At 40.1% G+C, this 20,931-nt stretch overlaps 2 long non-coding RNA genes across 2 annotated transcripts; one reads left to right on the forward strand and one right to left on the reverse strand.

Moving 5' to 3' along the window:
* Nucleotides 1-1,449: 1,449 nt before the first annotated feature.
* LOC121901874 lies at nucleotides 1,450-8,191 on the reverse strand. The gene is made up of 3 exons (XR_006097410.1): nucleotides 7,820-8,191; nucleotides 6,772-7,639; nucleotides 1,450-3,802 (listed from the first exon to the last, which is right to left on the reverse strand). It is a non-coding gene; the product is annotated as an uncharacterized LOC121901874 (long non-coding RNA).
* A 7,211-nt stretch (nucleotides 8,192-15,402) lies between these two features.
* On the forward strand, nucleotides 15,403-18,651 carry LOC121901875. Its single transcript, XR_006097411.1, has 3 exons — nucleotides 15,403-15,798; nucleotides 16,463-16,511; nucleotides 18,602-18,651. It is a non-coding gene; the product is annotated as an uncharacterized LOC121901875 (long non-coding RNA).
* The last annotated feature ends 2,280 nt before the right edge of the window (nucleotides 18,652-20,931 follow it).

The following is a 20,931-nucleotide window of genomic DNA, read 5'->3' on the forward strand; positions in this document are numbered from 1 at the left end:
TCACATAAAAATCTTGAGTAGTACAGCTTTAAAGCTGAGGTAAAACTGGATGTTCAGGGAGAAAGCATTGTACATTTAATCCCTGAAAAAAAAAAAAAAAAATTAAGAAATAGAAAATGTAGCCCTCAAACAAAAAGTGAGAAGCAGACAAAATGTCTGTTGCTCTGAAACTCTAATTGGTCCTCACAAAAGACACAAGACACACACACACACACACACACACACACACGCAGTGTCCTGCCTGACCCTGAGCGCTCTCTTGTTTCCTATTAGTTTTAATTGACTCTGTCTCCCTTCATGTGTCGACCCCCCCTGCCCTCCTCCCCTCCCTCTCCCTGACAGCCGCTGTCTGCAGATCGCCGCGATGACGTCTGCGGCAGCAGGAAGTTGTGCCAGGAACTTGGGAGTTTAGCGAGGTGGATGGAAGGTGACTCGTCAGGCTGAGCAGCTCGTCGTGTCCAGCGGCTGTCAGGACGCCTGACCTCCCTCTGCTCTCGACATGACAGAGAGGATGGCTGAGTGTCAGCTTAACTGCTCCGCCTGTCATGTCTGTCACGCCCGGCGATACAGGAAGTCATGTTTTCTGAGCAGACTCGGAGCAGTTGAAGCATTATTTATTTTTTTATCTCTTCAGCTGTAGGAAGAAGGGAAGTGAAGGACATCCTTATTCATACCGGATTCAACTTTTTATCCTCCATGCGGTGCCACAGACCTCAGAGCAGCTCGCCGTCATCAGGGCGAAGCTTCCTGGCAGGTTTCTGTGCAGCTCGTAAAGGTTTTATAGGCAGAAGACAAGTTTGGACAGAAAGAGACAAGCTCAAAAGTAGATTCTGACTTTTTTATTATGTACGCTTCTTAACATTATGAACAAGCTGAGTCATTGGCACGTCACACGGCAGAAGTTTCACACAGTTAATGAGTTTCGTCTCCTCAGTGTTCAAGATGATTGGTGTCAGATTTACTTTAAAAGACAAAAGGGAAAACTCAGATTCACAGCCTCAATCAATTCACGTATCTGAACTAAGAGTTGATTCACTTCTATGTGAAGTTATGAGTCATTGGGTTTATATTCAAAGTTAACTTTGGTGTTTCAGACCTTAAGTAAAGTCATGGAGCAGTTTTTTCACAAGTGGCTCCCCGTTTTGTCTCCTTGTGCTGTAATGTACGCAAGGATGCACATGCATATGTTTTTTGTGATTTAATACTAGATGATTGTAATCATTTTAAATCTGTATGTGTTGGATCATCAAATAAATCCAATCAATAAATCAAAAGAGAAGGCTGCAGGCTAGTAAACACAGATGTAAATGATGGAATGGATTTTTCTTTTTAATCAGTCTTGCAAATGTCTTATATGGAAGGACAAGGACACACACAGTGAGTTTTGGTGAGTAATGAACATAACTTTTGTTTGTTTGCAAGAAAAGTTTTAAGTTTTAAGTCACGTCTTTTTTGATTTTGTCAATTTTTTTTTTGTGAAACCTCCTCTATAGATTTTCACTTTTGTAGTTTCAAAAATGATTTCCATTAAGCTTCCATTTAGTGATATAACCACTCAAAATGTTCTGGGACCAGGGACTCCATGCACAGTTATTAATGTAATGTGAAAGTGTCTCTTGTAGCTCTGAACCACCAAGGCTAGTTGATGAACTGCTGTAGCTGGCGAGCTAACTGCTAACTCGCTAGCCAGCCCAGCGAGGTTTGCTGTAGCTGGTGAGCTAACCGCTAACTCGCTAGCCAGCCCAGCGAGGTTTGCTGTAGCTGGTGAGCTAACCGCTAACTTGCTTGCCAGCCCAGCAAGGTTTTCTGTAGCTGGTGAGCTAACTGCTAACTCGCTAGCCAGCCCAGTGAGGTTTGCTGTAGCTGGCGAGCTAAGCGCTAACTCGCTAGCCAGCCCAGCTAGGTTAGCGCCAGTCAGCCACAACAGCTTCTCTCTATTTTCACTCTACTGTTCTTTTTACTTCCTCTTGACATTCTGTTAAAAAAAAAAGTTATTAAAGAGAAAATATAAAGCTGTCTTAGCTTAGCTCTGTCGCTAAACAGGACAATAAGTTCACACAGTGGATTCAAAAGATGTATAAGTACCATCAACTCCTGCCTCTATCTAGTTAGTTCCATTGTTATAAATGCTGGTGTGAGGAAGACCTGAAGTTTTTGTCTCTGTGTGAATGACTGCACATCCAGGGTTTTGAATTTTGGCATTTTAATTACTCTCTAATGTAGAGATCATAGTCAGAGGGAGGAGACATGAAAATCTTCACTCATCATCAAGTCACATTTACTTTATCATTTAGTTTCTGTGTCCTGCTCTTCATACAGGTTATAGTGTTCGCTGTTGATATAATGCTGGTATTTTGCATTTCTTCATTTGTTTTTATTTGTGATGATTAGAACCAGAATTTGTCGTTTTGTTCCCAGCAGCACTTCACAGAAGTGTGCCATATATTTTGGCTCTCAGCAATTCAGAGCGAGTTCTCCTTCCTTTATTATGCATAATGGGGTTTTAATGATGCTATTGGTGAGGTTGGAGGAGAGCAGAATTAAGTGCACACCTGAGGTGTATTGAGTGCTGGTTTACATAATGTATACCAAGGAGGCTTTAACTTCTTAATGAAGAAACATCCATTCATACCGGTGGCATTGTAACAACTCACATTAGAAAGTCAATTTTCTCTCCAATTCTGAAACATTAGCGAGAAACTGTGAAGGAGTTAACGTACGCTGAGACACCTTAATGTTCTCTCACCCTGCAGGGACAGTAAGAGATTGGCGAAAATTTGTCTACAAATCATCACAGCTTATGTTCAACCGTTCAACTGAATCTCCATCTCGACAACTCGTTTAGAATATTGACTCCTAAAATGTTACTGAAAGTGAAAAAAAGCCACATTGGCTTTAAGGAAAACCTTTTCTGGTCTCTGTTATCAGCATCAAAACTTTCAATATATCAATCTCACTGTAAAAATGTCAGGAACCGCTTCTTTATTGAGTCAACATGTTTATTTTTTAGAATTTAGTGTCATTTTCTTGATAGTGGTACAAAGATTTACCATGAACACAAACACTACTGTAGTTTATTTTGACTTAGTGCCACATAGAGAGCCGAACACATAAGGCTCACTTTATATATTTGATGAAAAATGACATTAAGGGTAAAAAAATGTAAAATACAAGTAAATTATTAAAGAAAAAACCTGCCGTATACAATCTGCATCTTCAAAACCAAATAAATACTCAAACAGGAAGTCCATCTGCCCAAACCAAACAGATGAAAAATGACATTAAGGGTAAAAGAAAGGGTAGTTTTATGGTTATGGACAAAACCAAGTTACAGTGACTTTAAGTACCTGCACTGCTGCACTTGTAGATTGTTTAATGGGGGTTGTAGTTTTTTTCTGTGTGCACAATTAAAAGCTGTTTAAGTTTGTTAAAATATCAAAGGTTTGAATTTCTGCTGTAGTGGAGCCGAGCGGTCTGAGAATATGGAAAGTAAACTCCAGGAACATCCTTCATTTTTTTTTTTTACAATAAGAACGATAAAAGAAACATTAAATGAGACGTTGTGTTGAGTTACAGAAGCTGGTGGAACAGCGGCTCAGCTTTAAATCTAAAATATCAGTTCATTATAAGCAACTAAGGTTTCGTATAAGATCAAGAGCTCAGCAGGGAACAAAGCCAAACTAACCTCCTCAAACACCCAATCAAATCTCTTCATTCAGTCCACGTTGGAGGAGTCCGGCGAGCAGCAGCTGCATCACATATCAGACTGACGACACGGCCGCACCTGTCCGCCATCAGGAAGCTGATTTACAAAGAAAAAGCAGGTTAAAACAAAGTTCCAGCAAATAAAACACTACAATAGAGCTCCGACTAATGATTATTTTAATTATTGATTAATCTGTCAGTTATCTTTTCATTGAATTTATCATTTGGTCTATAAAATGTCAAAATATTACACAAAGAACATGTTTATAGTGTATGAAACATGATAGAGGACATGAAAATATTGATATTTTTAAACAAACACTAAAACCCCATCAGTTTAGCATGACTTTTATGTGATGTCTTATCATTTTTAATTTATTTTATTAACATTTTAGTGTTTTATTTCAATCTATTTATATTGTTTAGTGTTTTATAATTTTATTTTGACTTGACTCATATTTTCTTTTCTTTTAACTGTTCGCTTACCATTTATTCATCTTTTTATTGTTGTCTTATTCATTTAACTATTTTAAAAATATGTTTTTCTAATCTATTATTCTATTTTATTGTTTATTTATTTATTTTATTTACAAGTCACCTTGTTTTAATTCTGGTATTTTACTCTTATCATGAGTCATTCATTAGTCTCTAAATGCATATTTACCATCATTTGACTTGTATGAAAGGTGCCATATACATAAAGTTTGACTGAGTGATGAATATATGTATATAGATGTGTAGTTTTTTGTCTCTTTTCTCCTTTAAACATTTGCAATAGCTGTGATTCAGATATTAAAGGCACTAAAGGAACTTTGTGTCTCAAAATAATTACCTGAGTTAGATTTCTGTTTGACAAGTTAACTTTGTAGTTTAACAAGAACTCCGAGCTCAAGCATGAACTCTAAAAAATGAATCAGATTATTGACAGCGGCTCTTTCTCGGTGTAGAGATAAAGCAACTAAAAAGTGCTTTGAAAAACACTTTACTTGCTATTTGTGAAGATTTCAGTTGTGTTTCAGATTTGCGGTTTGATTGGCGTCTATGTTCGTACTTTCCTGCTATCAGGACTAATTGCTTCAGTGAGTTATTGTGCAGTAATTGCCAGAACGTTTCACTGTGAACTTTACTAAGCAGTGAGTGCTTTTATAGTGCTGCTGGTGTATACATCATGGAACTGGGGCACAGCATTTAAATAGTGAGTTAAAATGGAGATTTTTGGCAGTGAAGGATTTGTTTTTCACTCAACTCCCATTTTGGAAGGACGTTTGTTTTTTTTTTTGTGATTGATGAAACATCAAGGGGGATAAATCCGTCACCGTTATCATTACCAACACATCGGCTCCACTAAGAACACAACACGGTGCAACCTGCCAAGGAGAAATGCTAATTATACTAATTACAAAACATAGATGTTATCCTCCATGTGATGTGAACCACAAATGGACGTGGATGGAGGTGCCATTTTGGCATCAATAATTGCATGTTACCATTTTGCTGTGGATGAGTGCATTAGACGGGGAACTCTTTGAAGCTTCCTGGCTGTTTTGCGGCGCCGAGGTCTCTTCTATAAAACCCATTAGCTTCTGTGTGATGGTGGACCGAGAGCGCCCGCTAAAATCAGCCGCCGCTTTCTCGCGTTGACCCTGAACGCAGCCTGAGAGCGTTGAGGGCCTCAGATGAGGGTTGCTGCTGAGCTCAGTAATTACATGACAACCTTTAAATAACTGCAGCCTATAGCTGCCATTTGATAATGTGTCTGTGCTGGTTTGTCAGGGAGAATATGGCCACGAGTGTGTGTGTGTGGCTGGAACACAGCAGTGCAGCAATTCATCACAGCGGTTTGGCAGGAAAAAATACACCATTAAGGCTGGAGAGTGGTGTAGCTACTTTATATCTCTGCTGTTAGGTGGGAACTATTTCTCTACAAATTTGGTGATTTTCATATTTTGCAATCAGCTCGGGGATCACATGGTTCACTGGAAAAATATCACTCTCATGAGGCAATTTTTTCTGGAATTGGGTCTTTTTTTTTTAAGGGGTGTTTATAATTGATTCAATTAGAATTGTGCTTCTATGGGTCAGTCCCCAAAAATGTTGTTTCTTACACTTCCCATGATGAAAATCGTGGATTCTTTCATTAGGTTTTGTAAATGTCTTTCGAACTCCACACCTCCGGTTTGTAAAGCAGAGTTCTCATTATGATGTTTGCGGTCTCAAAGCCACAGTCTGTATATAAAGATGGACGTAGCGAGACGTGAGGTCACCCGTTGGTTTCATTGAAGCAGCAGAGTAGCAGTTTATAGTTGGCGCCATCTTTTCTGTTTGGAGCCAGAAGCTTCCAAATAAGGAGTGTGAGTCTTTCACACTCTGGAAACACTTGGGCTAACATTAGCTAAATTGTGCTAACAGGACAGGCATTATAATCAAGTTACATTAAACTTATAGAAACATTGCAACGATAGTCTGACTCAGTGTGAGCTGAGGAGAACAGCAGGTGAACCAACTGTCAATCAACGCCCACACGGCAGACATCAAAGCTACTATAAGTCTTCAAAACTTATTAACGGAGCAATAATTTCCAAAATGACCACCAGCACACTTATTAGAGGGCCTGAATTTAGAGAACGAGACCATAATGACTCATTGAAAATGATAATTGACTTAGTATTTCTAGAGAGAAGTTGAGGTTTTTTGAATGGGAGTCAGCTGGAGCAATTAGCGGCCGTCGGTGGCACTTTAAGGTACTTCAGCCTCAAGTGGTGGTTACTGCCAAACCCAACAGCTGACCCCGATGACATCACGGTGACAGATTTTCATATTTATTTTCATAAGCTCTTCCAGAAACACAGAGGACATTATACAACTGTTGCAGCAGTAATACTCCTTGTGATTAACTATATTTTGTCTGTAATTGAGGTTGAGAAGAAGCTTAAAGATCCCCTCCAATGAAAATCAAGTTTTTAACCTCGTTAACATGTCCGTGTGTTGTTTTTCATTTGCTACAAGACATATCAGGAGTGAGATAAGCGGTCATGGCTGAACATTTCCACTTTGAAAGACAGAAACCTGGAGAACGTCGTTATCATCACGTAACCAGCTTCCTCTGTGCTCCGTGTAAAACATCAAATCTGATCAAAACCAGGAGCAGACTGATCACCGGGACGCCGACCTGAGTGTCATGGCTGCAGGGTCAAACAGGAACCGTGACCTCGCCCCTGAAGAGACCTCCATCTCTCTGCAGGATTGAGCCTGTTGAGTCTGTGATTGGTGGTCAGACAACGACAACACACACACACCCGTTGTCATCCTCACAGCTGATCAATGCAGCAATTCCACGCCGTGCGACCTCAGCGAGGGCCGCCGTGTGAGGGCATAAGTCAGTCAGTCTGTCTGCGTTGATACGGCGGTCTCTTTTCACCTCGACGCCATTGCTTCCGCTGCCCGCCGCCGCTGCTCTCCTCCAGCTCTGACACGGTCTGATTGGTGTGTCATTGAGCTCCGAGCTTTATTCGACTGTCCATCAAAGCTGAAAGCTGAAGGGTCCCCCGTCTCTCTGGTTAAACCCGGCCCCCCAGGGGCCGCGAGCACAAGGTCACCAGGCGAGTGGTGCGCCAGCGACCTTGGTGGGATGGGGTATAATATGAATACAATCATGCTGAGTGGCGAAATAATGGCGCCGTAAATTCAATAAACAACCCGGCGGACCTGACATCACCTTCCTTTCATGATATCTTTTTCTGACAGGACAAAGTAATACAGCGCTCCCCTGAGAGTCCCTGAAAACAGTCAATTTCTCCGTACTAAATGTCAAGGCAGCCATGCGTAGAAATATGAAAATGGAAGACCACGGGAGGAGGCACTTAACGGAGAGGAGAGGACAGCAGCACCTGCTATCAGCGGAATCTCATTCTCCTCCTGTCTGAGCATCTGAACACTGGAGGGGGAAAAAAAAAAAAAGAAAGAAAAAGAAAGAAAAAGTTAGCCAGATGCAGAGCGGAGGATGAGCTGAAGCACTGATGCGCATCGTCAGAAATGAGACAGAAAAAGAAAAAAGTGAATAATTCTTGACTCAAGCTGCAAATCCAGGGAGATAATTTGTTAATGTTTCTGTCACCTTGGAGATATCTCTGAATAAACATCTGCATCTGCTCATTACTGTCACCTGCAGGACTTCTAGAGTTTGTTTTCAGCACCTTTTGCCTAAACTGCCCCGTAACGTACTGAAGGTCAGTGTAGAGGCTCTGCTTACTTTTGTTCTCTCTTTAATTAGTGCAATGTGACATAAAACAAAGTGGCACAAATTGAGCATAAACAACTCAGAGACGGCAGAGTCATCAGATCAGTATAAATGTAGAGTTATGCACGTTGTAGGGAGGACCTGTATGTGTATGTGTGAGCACGGCCATGTGAATATACGGATATATGTGGCGAAGAGATCAGAAAAAGATGGGAAAGTAAAGTTGGAAAGGGAAGAATGATATAAGAAAAGAAGCAAAAGGAGAAATAGAGAAAAGAAAAAAAGACGTAATTATACACACATGCATAAACACACAATTTATAGAGTATTTTCTTACTTTTTATCTGCTACGTTTCAAAGGGAAATACTATAAATAAGGACATTATTGGTTCAAAATGTTTTTTTTTTCTTTTTAGAAATGCCTGTTCCAGCTCAATCAGTGTGTTAACATGCACTCAGTAATCCACGTTTACATTCAGCAGATCAGTAATTAGATTTCTCCCCAAACCTCGACTTTATTTTGAAAATATTTCTGACATTGTTTTTTTTTTTGTGTGTGTGTTGAAGCAGACAAGCAGGCAGAAAGACTGTGTGCAGCTTTTCCTCACAGCACAAAAATGTATGAATTTAACAAATAGTCACAGATTCACGGTTGGAAACCGACTTATTTAGACTTCTACAGACTACATTGTGTCAGTTTCAGTTTCAGTCAGATGAAATTATTTTGAAGTCCCCCTCCACTCAAAAATATGTTTTTTTCTTGTTGCCTTCACAGCTGGATGTTTGAGCTTCACTGTGCAGAGTTTGACACCAGAGGGTTGTTTTCACTTATTGAAGGGGGAAAGTTTCTCACCAATAATCAGATTTTAAGGCCGGACGAGCAGGATTTGTGTCCAGCAGGAAAACTTCTGATATGAAATATATTTGCATATTTATAGATGATGGAATTGTGGAATAAGGAAGGAGGAGCAGATGCTTTTTATACATCTTCTTTTTGTCATGCACACGTTACACATTTATATGACAAACCTGCATCCTTTAAGAGAAATCCACCCGTCCCGAGTATGGTAACCAGATTTCTTGTTTACATGACAGTTGTGAAATTAGCTTCCTGGAGAACGCTGTAACTGTAACCCGGTTACTTTGGTGCATGTAAACACACTGGATGATACACATAAACTCTTCAGATAATATAAAAAAGACATGAAAATGTATCATCATCTATAATACTTCAATCTCATATCTGCACACTGAAATTCTGCTGCTGTTAAATGCATTAAAAATACAATGTTCTCCATTATAAACACAGTCTGGTGGTGTTCCTCTGCTTCCTGACTGGACTGCAGTGTTCAGTTCTTTGTTTTTTGTTTTTGCTGAGCATGTCCTCCTGCAGGTGAACAGGGTCTCCGGCTCAGTCATAAACCTCTCAGCAGCTGCTCACAGAGTCATTCTGCTTTTGATGGACGTCGCCTCTGATGATGAAGGTAAAGCTGCTGCGACGCCCTTAAAGGACACTTCCTCTATGATTGCATTTACATTTAAAGGGTCACTTCACCCAATTCACTAAACATCTATTTAACAACTTCACCTCCAGTGCTTTCTATTCATGCAGGTAGTTTGGATTTTATGTGATGAGGTTGTTTGTCTGCCACTTCTGACGCTACAACGGAGGATTTCACTGAAGCGGTAAAAACATGACATTTGAAAAAGTGACGTGTCTTTCCCAAAACAATGTCCCAGTTACTGTGGGGAAAATCAATAGACCGCACTGTGGATGGTTTTCACAGTGTTGTATTTTCAAAATAAAGTGTTCATGTTTCATATGTTTGTAAATTGAATAACTTTGGATTTCTGGACTATTTTAAGACCTTACTTCAACTCCGGGACGATGCTTTGACTATTGAGGAGAGACCACAGGACATAAAACAGCTTCCTTTTGTCTTTTCTATAGATATCTTTTTAAATAAACTCAACAAAGATTACTGATACATTTTCATCAGTACATGGAATTATGAGAAATACCTGCACAGCAGCCACCTGAGACTAAACTTAGCAATCATAGCCTACATGTTAAGTCCCATGTTTTACCTGCAAGGCTCCACATTTTAGTATCATTATCTTTGATGTGCAAACTTTAGATGAACTCAGAGTTGACACTGAGGGAAAAAGAAAAGGTTTTTAGTCAGGTTTTTTTTCTTATCTATTTTTTGTTCTTATAAATACTCAACATTATTACCTGTCTGGCACAACACACACACACACATACTGTCCTATGCCACTGAATAAGCTATACAGTACACAGGGGTCCACTCTCATCTGTCTGGATATTGTGTCCAATATCTGTATCTACAACACAGTGACAGCTGCTGTAATTAATAACCTCAGCGTACAGGGACTAATACATTCACCCACATTGTGTTTTTATGAAGACTCTACATCTATATTTCCACTATGTTTTTGGTTTTGGTGCTGCGTTGCACATCTGAGCTGTTTAATCCTGCTGGAAAATGTTTATACTATTTATACTGTTTAGACTGTTGCTTTATTGCTACGTTACTGTATAAGTTCCTGTTGCTGCACAACATCTTGTTGTTGTACTATGTACTGCTGCCGGTCACTGTTCAAACTGTTTGTCACTTTATTACTATTTCATCTTGTTTGTTGTTCTATTTTTACCTTATTTATTGTTATTTATAGCATTGATATGGAAGTCGCAAACTTAATCTCGTTCTATTCTATTCTAGTAATTGAATGTTTATAAGTATGTATAACTACAAACAGTAGTTTTTACAATTATGAGAAGTATAATATTCATGTTACAACTCTTCCACAGAGCAGCTGCAGCACACTGAACTTCTGAGTCGTTGCCTCCTAAACTTTTAGGATTCAATCCTAATTTACACACAGTCAAACAAAAGTTTACGTCCTGGTTGTATTTCAGTAATAAAATCCTGACAGACTGCAGGTCTCCTGGACAGCAGTAGAGGACGTGGTGCCAGCGTCCAGCTCACAAGCACTTCAGAAAAAAAACCCCACATTAATAAGAGTTCATTATCAAAATATTATGCAAGAAATTTAAATTTCCCTGAATGAGATGGTCGGTAAGGATTTTAGGAACTGAACTCTTTTAAACGTCCTGTGAATAAATAATAAAAATACAAGTCATAATTAGTAATCATTAAAAAGGTGATGGAACAAACTTCATCAGAGCTTTGTGAAAACTAAATCAGGTGAAAAAAACCTGAAACACACTGATTGATATTTTTAGGTTTGTTTTCCGGGTTAAAGTCGACTCACAGTGACGGAGAGCAGGAGTTTAATGCGATACATGAGCAGGAACTTTGGATGCGGAGCTGACCTCGTAAACCCTCGGCGAGCTCAGCTGGCGTCTCACTGTATGTTTCGGTATGCCTGCTGTATGTTTGGATGTATCTGTGACTCTTGCTATCTCGTCGTCTTATTAATCCTAATGCTTTCCCCTGTAGAGCTGCAGGCCGGCTCTCTCTGCAGCCCCCTCTGCCCTCCCTCCCTCCCTCCCTCCCTGCCTGCCTCCCCCCTGGGGACGCCTCCTCTGCTGCATCCAGACTTGTCAGAGCAGATTCTCGTCAAATTACCAATGTCCTGCATCGGGGTAATTGCTTGCCAAACCCACTCCACTGATGCAAATTTAAGGGGTCGCCTCTGATGGAGATAATGCCAAATTGGTTTTGAGATTTTGAGATGTCTACTCAGCATGGATAGATAGATATGTGGGACCTTAAATGAAAAAAAAACAAAAAAAAAAAAAAGAAAAGAAATGAAATAAGGTTCTGCGCTTAGAATGCTGATTTGGCATTACTCAACATCAGAGAAGACGGATAGATTTCTCCTCCCCGCAGCTTGCTCCTCACAGAACAAATAATTGTAAAGCATATCTGGAAGGCACATAGAGCTACATAACAGACTCATACACCGCAGTCATAACACCTCCTCTCTTGTCCCGTAATGTTCAATTGCCTCAGCTAAGTAGCCATTAATCACGGCCAGGCTAATGGCCGGAGTCCAGCTCGGCCGTCGTGTGACCTGACTGTTAATGAAGCAGAAAAAACAGCTCAAACCGGCATCTCAGTCTCCATGGCCGGCTGGGCCAGCGCTGCAGGCCTCTCTGATGCTGATGTCACCTGATGGGACAGGCTTGCCGAAGCCGTGTGAGACCCTCGATTGGCTCACCCGGGGGGGAAGATATCAGAGTCCGCAGCTCATTTCATGAGGATTAAACTCTGGAGGCTTTAAGGAGTTAAGCTGAGAGAGTCCTCTGGGGAAGAACCCTTGTGTGTCTCTGGTGGTGGTGGAGGGGGTTTTAATTTCAGAGTGGCTAAGTTGGTGGTAGTGGTGGATCTGGTAATGAAGAGGGGGGGGGGGAGGAGGTGTTCATGGGTAAATTGGCAATGACAATTAAAGAGTGGTAATTAAGGGGTTAGGAGGAGGAGAGCTGCCTCCAGGGAAGAGGAAGAGCAGCGGGCCCAAGGGTGAAAGCAGGACGGACCATCAGAGCAACAACATAACATCATCAGGTCTCAGCGACATCGGCGAGGCTGAACACAACAACCTGTACAGACGGCAGAGTGTACTGTTCTCATCTTTATTTAAAGGTTTAAAGGACCAAACTAATCCAGAGAGAGAGATGCTGTATCAGGCATTCATGGTCTTGTATGTGTATGTGAGGTTTTATTAAAGGACAAGTTCAAAATTCTTCAGGTCCAAATGGACACTGAAGCAGGTTTTTCTTGCTGTAATCGTTCCTCCTGTTCATACTGACCTCCAGACACATTTTCAAAGTAAGAGCCTGATTCCACCGGGTGCGTTTGTGTTACGTTCCAGCTGCTCCGCTCCGCTAAACAAACGCACCCGGTCTATTCTTGACAGGAGCTGCATCAAGCTGCACAGAACAGATTAAGCCAGACAGGAAGTCAGACACAGGAACGGCATAGAGCATCAAGTCAATTTTCAAAATAAAACACCCCGTGCAGACTCCTGATCGTATATCGCATCACTACATCAACATTACAGGCCAGAAGTCAACTGGTCAGAGGATATTTGTCACTGTGGATGACGAGATTTTCATCTTGGAAGTGGAAAATCACAAGATTTTATGACACCACTGCTGCCATGATGGCCCCGCTCCCTGGCTTCCCCTACAGATAGAGGGGTGGCTCTCTTCTCTCTGGCTCTGCCGGAGCAAAACGCTCCGCTTCTGAAACGCTCCCCGTGGGGTGTGATGTCCGTGTGGAGGACGGAACGAAACTGTGTTACAGCAGGAACGTGACACAGATGTGTTGGTTTGAATCAAAGCATAAGAGATGGTGGACAACATCCAAAGCCCTCATTAAGAGCAAAAAATTATCATTTCAAAGTTTAAGCTTATATAGGCTGAAGCCTCATATAAGCTTCAGTTAGTCAAATAAAGTGGATATCTGCCACATTTGCAGTCTTTTTAGTAAAAATAATCCCTCTTTTCGTCTCAAAAGTGTTTTCCTGTTCAGCTGCAAGTGAAAGGATCGTTACAAAAAGAGGGAACTCAGCACTAAAACAGACTAACTGAAAGATTCTGACTTGATTTGGACGCTGAAGTCTCATCAGCTTCAAGTAAAATTTTGTACAGAAGGAGGGATACTGTTTGTCCTCCATCACTGCCATTGTAAGGTCATTATGAAGGGATCTTCCAATGGTCAGTGTGAACAGGAGGAATGATTACAGCAAGAAAAACATGTTTCAGTGTTCATTTGGACGTTTGATTTAGGACAGACGTGAACAATTGTGAACCTAATCCTTTTACAAGTCATTAAGGCCAATTAAAGTTCATTACAGAGTTCTAATGGCCTTTAATTGACACAGTGACCACTGTCAACACAAATGGGAACTATTGTGATGAATGCTAAAACATGGTGTAATAGTCACACAAAAGTACAAAAATTATCCATCTCAGGTTCGCTAACATGAGCCGCTGTAAGTTACTGTCTCACACAAGAACAAGTAAAACTGTTGCAGCTAAAAGCCCTGAGTGTATTGAATTAAGTAAGGAAGCATTTTATTGCCTTTGAATCAAATTTTCATTCATAAAGAATGGATGTGTTAGATGTGTTAAAAGTTACATTGTCTTGCTTTTAATGCTAATATGCTAACATAGAACCATGCTAACAGTGCCTCCCATGCCTACATTCAGATATCGCCATGCTAAATGTATGCTAACATGTTACACATTAGCTGGTTGAAATGTACACATTACTTAAACTAGGCTATATAGTATAGTATATAGTATATATAGTGTATAGGTTACAGCCAGTTCTGACCATTAAGCATACTGGGACATATCCCAGTGGGCTGGTGGACCATCAGAACATATCTGTTTTTACCGGCCCTCTCTGTGTGCACATGGGAGCTGCTTTCCTCCAGTACCACCCTCAGGACAAACTTCACATGTTTACCACATTAGTGATTATAAAGAATAAGAACAGTAGAGTCGACTCAGTTTTTCATTTATACTCTTTTATATTTATACGTCATCAGTTCTACTCTGTAATGAACATTAACAGCCTCATGGGGCTAATGTAGACATCTGATCAATCTAATTAGTCAAACCATCCTTTATATTAATCTTATCTTCTTTATAATGACAGTAAGAGTCACAAAAATACAATTTGATATTTGTTTTTCTCCTTGTCCTTTTGTCTATTTAGAGTCAGACGCTTGTATTGAAAAGATTTCTTTTCAAAATCTGACTTTCAAATGTCAGACGCACTGAAACTATCAACGCTCTTAACTACATTGTCACAACAGGATGCTGTAACATTGACAAAAAGTTAAAGTTAACTAAATGTTAACGGGGATTATCTGTCTGAGGCAAGTCTTTCTCTAAATTTGTCGATTTTCATGGAAGTGAAACAATAGCTGCCTAAAAGAATGAACGGTCAGCAGTGCTATAAAGAGATTTTTAGCTAATTAAACATGCATAAACACCAGTATGGTCCTCTATTAACAGCTGGGATTCACTAATTATCTAAAGATTTGTCCTGCAAATGAGAGCAGAGACGAGGTCCGCGGCTCGAGTTAAACCTCACACACAGTCGCCGGTGTCGAAGGGGGGCGACGAGCTCTGGATCTCTGGATGGTTTGAGTGAGCCAACATTTCAGAGGCTAATGAAATATTTTGTCATCCTGCGTCGTCCCCCTGGTCCTCCCTTCATACCTTTTGTCACTTCACTTCCTTTTCCTTCACAGCGAATGCTCGCCGCCGCAGCTATGGGACTTAACAAGCCTGGAAAATAATTAAAATTCAACCAAATGATGAAACACTTGCAGCAAAGCGTCCTTGAAGGGTCGGCAGGGCCTGTTCTGAAAGCGGCGAGGAAAGAGAGGGGGGGAGAGAAGAGAAGAGAGCAGTGTTTCTTTTTTTTTTTCTCTTCACAGAGAATAATGTTAAACTGCTGCTCCCAGCTTAAGGGCCTCTTAAATTGGAAAGGCACTGGCCTATAGGGACATGTACCTGTCAAACAAATACCACACGCCTCTGATTCTCTCTCTCTCTTCTCTTTCTCTCCGGCTTCGTTTTAAAACTCTCAGATGGTATTCGAGTCAGACGCGGGGTGCTGTGGAGATTGTCGGGTTTGAGAACAGAGATGGGGATTCGCCTCTTAGAGGTATCACAGCGACGCCGCTGTCGGAGGAATTAAGAGGCGAGCTCAGCGGCCCTCCGGTGATCCGCTCAGAAGATGTTTCTCACGGCCCGGAGGAAAGGCTGTCAGAGAGGAGGAGACGGAGACGGTGGTGCAGTTAGCGTGTGGATATGAACATGTTAGAGGAAGAGTGGAATAGAAGAGGTAGTTAGAATAGTGTTTCTGAGTTCATCTTAAAGGTCACAGGAAACATAAAAGCAGTATGAAGATTTTTAAATCTGTGAGATAGTTTAAAAGCTCTTGAGGATGACTTCAATTAGATTTAATTAATTCTAATTACATACTTCAATTAAAGTGACTACATTAGCCATTACTATACATATAACACACCCTAATCTGAACATGAAGCTTCAGCATCCAAATGAGTCAAATCGAGTAGATATCTTTCAACGTTACAGTCGTTTTAGTGCCAAAGTTCCTCTTTTTGTTACTATACTTCCACCTGCAGCTCAACAGGGAAACACTGTCCGAGGAAACACAAAGAGGGAATTTGATGCTTAAAAAGACTGTAAATGTGTCAGATATCCACTTGATATGACTAACTCAGACTGCTGAAGCTGAATAGAAGCTTCACGTCTACTTTTAAATGCATTTTTGCACTAAATGACTGGATTTTGGCTTCCATCACTTATATTGAAAGCACATTTGAAGGGGAAGGAGTGCAGCAATAAATCGGTTGAATTCTCTTTTAATGCATTTCTGAAAAAAAAAAAAAAAATGAAATGTTGTTCATTAGGTGCAAAATGTCAGTAATGAACATATCAGTAAAAATGTACACTGACCATGTATTTCATTTGTTTTCCTTCAGTATCTGCTGGTTGCAACTAAAGCCTGGTGACACACGGCACCTGGTGACGGTTAGTGAAAGACTGTGGTCTTTGTTAAATATTTAAAAAGACAACAGGATGTGTTTAAACTTTAAACATCCAATGGGACGCTGGCGACCCGTTTAGCCAGTTGCAAGCAGTAGCATCACACACTAATGAGTCAAAGCGACGGGCATAATTAGGCTAATTTGAGATGTTTGGAGAGGTTCGGGGACACCACAAACTAAAAGCTCCCATAAGGTTAGGCCCAAAGGTCTGGAATATTATAGAGGTTGACAAGATGTAGAAGGTTTATGGTGTTCTGCATAGTTGTGGCATAAAGCATGTCCTAATGATTGTTATTCAAATATGACTCATTATAAACGAGGACCAAAAACACTTTTTTGAACCTTATTTGAACTTTTGTTTGTGTTTTAGCCTCATGCTAAACAAACACATCTCCAGAAACTAGAAGATGTCAAATGAAGGCTTACACTTCTGTTATAAGCGTTTCCATTGTGCCAAATAGGTGAAAATTCTATAAAAAAAGGTGGATGTTAAGGGGTTAATTTACCAACATTTAACCAAACTTCCCCGAACGTTAACCAAAGTGCTTTTTTTGTTACTTAAACTTGACCGGAGGCAGGACTCAGCATATAAAACCTGCTCTATGAATCATGTGTGCTTCATACTGTCGCTCCTCCAGCACAAAAAACACAGCAGCCGGGGGGAAAAATAATCTAGTCAGCAAAAATGTTTCCTAACGTAATTGGGATAATAAATTAGTCGTATATATAAACATCATTTCTAGAAGACAGGATCGGAGTTACGAACACACACACACACACACACACACACACACAGCTGTATTAATCTGCACACACACACAGAGTTTTAGTCCTGAACCTTTTGTGCAACAAAAGTGGAAAATAAAGTTGATTTGATTTTTGTCCTTCATTCAGACAGACGAAGGTTCAGCGTTTCTATGTGGCAACGATGCACATCAACAAAACTTCTTGTGCATAAAATATCATCATGATTATGTCCAAAATATTGAGTTTGTTGCTCCTGTCAGCAAGTTTTTGTTCGTTTTTGTTGGACTTTAAAAAAAAGTCAAAATAATATTTCCGTCCTACTGCTGGAAAGACTCACCAGGAAACTAAATGTGTATTAATCTGCTGCTGGAAATAGTCCCTAAATGCATCATTTCCTCCTGATTGTTTGCTAAAAACTGCAGCTGTAATTATTGGACCATTTTAAAAGCTGAAACTATATAATTGTGAGCTGTTTTTTTTTTTTTAAAGATTATGAGCTTGGAGTGTTTGGTCTTTTCATTTTACTTGAAATGACACAGGTGGGTCAGTCTATAGAAATATATCTGCTGGTTTATTGCAGCAGTTTTTATTAGCTTTTATTATAACGGTGCAGTGGAAACAAGGTCTATATGTTTTGTTTATTTCTTTTAATTCATTTAAGAATAAAAAGGGAGGACAGATGTCATGTTTCCTGTTAGTAAATCACAGTTTATTTTAATCCTCATTTGGCTAAAAATGACTCATACGAGACTTGAGATTGTTGTTTATTGACTATCCGCACGCCATAAACAACAGCAGCTTCATTTATGGTTGATTGAACGTCCTGTTGTTGTTGTTGTTGTTGTTGCCTTAGAGACAAAAAAAAAAAATGACATCGACGCATCATTTCTGTTGTTGTTCTGCCACCTGTTTGTGTTTGTGAAGAACAGATCTGCAGGTTAAAGTTGTTAAAGAGTTAAAACAGTGTCAGAATGTCATTTCTGGTCATAATCTCAGCAGCATCCAGTGTTTTAATGCTTCTCCTGGTGTGTGTTAAACAGGACAAAGTTATATTTGTTGGGATTTACACGTTTACTTTGTTATCCACAGTAGTTTTTTTATGGAAATCATCAAGAGGACGAGCAACTATTTACCCACCACAGCTTTATTGTTTCTTTTTTTTTTATTATTACATTCATTTTAACACATTAAGCATCTTTTGTTTTACGAGCAGATGTCTCATATCCTGTGTGTACATATTTTACTGCCTTCATCATCCTGTACTGACGCTGTGTGTGTGTGTGTGTGTGTGTGTTTCCATCCCTCCGTCCCTCTGCTGGCCGTCAGTCTATCAGACAGCAGCGTCACGGTTGAAGCGGTCTCCCCCTCCCTCCGTCGGGGGAATTGATCTGTTTGGTCCCCTGACACTCCCTGTTAGCATTGATTAACCGGTGAGTCATTCTACCTCTGCAAAGACAATGTTTGAAGCTTTCATTTTTTTTTTCCTCTTAATTATTTAGAGTCACAGCGAGGTGCACGCTCAACCCGGCCTCATACATCATGCAAAATACTCCCAATGACAGCCACACCGCTTTCAGGGCTTTTTACTTTCTTTTTTTTTTCTGTAAAGCCGGAGTGTTTGTTTTAGTGGCGAGCTCTGGGGCAGGAAGGTGCAGTTAGTTGTGTGCTGTGATGGGAAGCTGAGAGAGCTGAATTACCACTAATGGCTGAGGCTGAGAGGAGGAGTGAGGGATGATTTTTATGGATGAAGTCATGTATTTTTCCTCAGATTTAAAGGTCTCTCTCTCTCTCTCTCTCTCTCTTTCTCTCTGAGAGGCCCGTTAGCGTTCACTGCTGCTTTCACTGCGCCTCACACTATTTGCTGATATGATGATAAAACCAGCAGAGTGATTAAAACGGTGTGATAAAAGCAGCGAGAACAAGGATGCTGTAACAGAGGATGTTTATATGACTAGAGAGGAGCAGAGATTTATTAATAACTCAGGTGTGTGTGTGTGATAATGAGACTTTTCAAAACCCAAACAGCATTTGAACTCAAAATACAGAGGTCATGTGATCATAAGCTACAAGTATGAAGCTGTGTTGGCGTCCAGAAATCAACATTTTTTGGACTGTTGGATAGAGAAACTTGAAAAAGTGAGATTAAGCTCTACATTGTCAGACGTGGCTCAGCTTTCGTCAGTCAAAGCTGTAATTTATCAGGCTCAGTCGTACTTCAGGATTAGCTGGATGCTAACGTTAGCATGCTAACGTTAGCATGCTAACATGACATAGTTTGTTTTGTGTCACCGTTTGTTTCAACTGAAGCTGCTTAAACTGATGGATTTAAAAAGAGATTAAAGTGTTTGGTTGCCATGAGTTGGACAAGTGATGTTTAAAATTCATAAAAAAATAAGATAATAAAAATGAAATAAGAACACATAGTAGGAGACACGTGTAAATAAGTGTGACTAATCTATCGTGCAGATGTGCAGGAAGCATTAACAGATAAAAGAGTTTTAAAAAGTGACAAACTCTTGTCAGGCTCAGTTGTACTTAGACTCAGCTGAATGCTAATGTTAGCATGCATTAGCATAGCATATGACAGAGGCTGCATGTTACCTGTTAGCTTATTACCATTCAAAAACACTCTGAGTCTGATTGTAGACTTTATGATGGTACGTATGAAGCTGTTCTACAGATGTTGGATCTTAGTTTGTTGTGATTCTTAACATGCATATTCTCATATATACAGATCAAACCAAAACTCAATACAAACTAATTTAACCGACACAAGAAAAGCATTCCTCGCTGCAGTTTTTCTGCCTTAATTGCTCAACTAAATGTTGTGGAAATGTAAAGATGAATTAACAGAGATCCACTTGTCTTTCAGAGTTTTATTGCAAAAACCCAGTTCACGTTTGCAAATGTGGATCTCAGTTTGCTGGGCTGAAGGAGATACTGTAAAAGTTCACGGTCAGTATTTGTACATCAACGACGTGCATCACAATCATCTCGTATCCGTCACCTCTATCAGGTATTTTTAATTAATTCACCGTATCTCTCTCGGTTTCTGTGGTCTCTGCTGACAATTAAGAGATGAAGGCCGAATCCTTATCTGCCTTTTCCCCTCTCTGGACTTTCCCTCTCTGACTCTGACTCAGTCTAATGAGCAGTAAAAGTTACAGTGACCGAGTCCCTCAGCTCACCTTTGATGATACCTGTTGGGAACATTTTCACACTAGAAGCAGAAAGCACAAAGTCTGAAAATGTGCTTTTAGCTATAAGGCAGTATAAGACAATAACATAAAAGTATGGTGCGTTTAAAGGTTGGTACTCTTTCAAACTAATGTACCTTTAATTCTAGTCAAATGTGCATTAAATCAGCATGTCCTTGGTTTTAAACAGGAACATCTTGTCCTTTTTTTTTTTTTTGGAAATAATTCTGACGTCCTCATTCTTAATCTTGGCTAAAAAACATCTGGTTGGCTCGTTGTATTTTTTTCCAAAGCTGTTAACGAGCTCAATACCAGACGTGTTTGAATTAGTGAAAAAAAACTCATGGACACATGGATGGAGAGTCAAAAAAAACACACATGATCCCCCAGACAGATCGGATTAACATAACTTTGAATTAAAGTTTTTTTATTTCTAAAAAAAAAAGGGGGCGACCCAAA

The sequence above is a fragment of the Thunnus maccoyii genome, chromosome 8 (assembly GCF_910596095.1).
Source record: "Thunnus maccoyii chromosome 8, fThuMac1.1, whole genome shotgun sequence".
NCBI classification, from domain to species: domain Eukaryota; kingdom Metazoa; phylum Chordata; class Actinopteri; order Scombriformes; family Scombridae; genus Thunnus; species Thunnus maccoyii.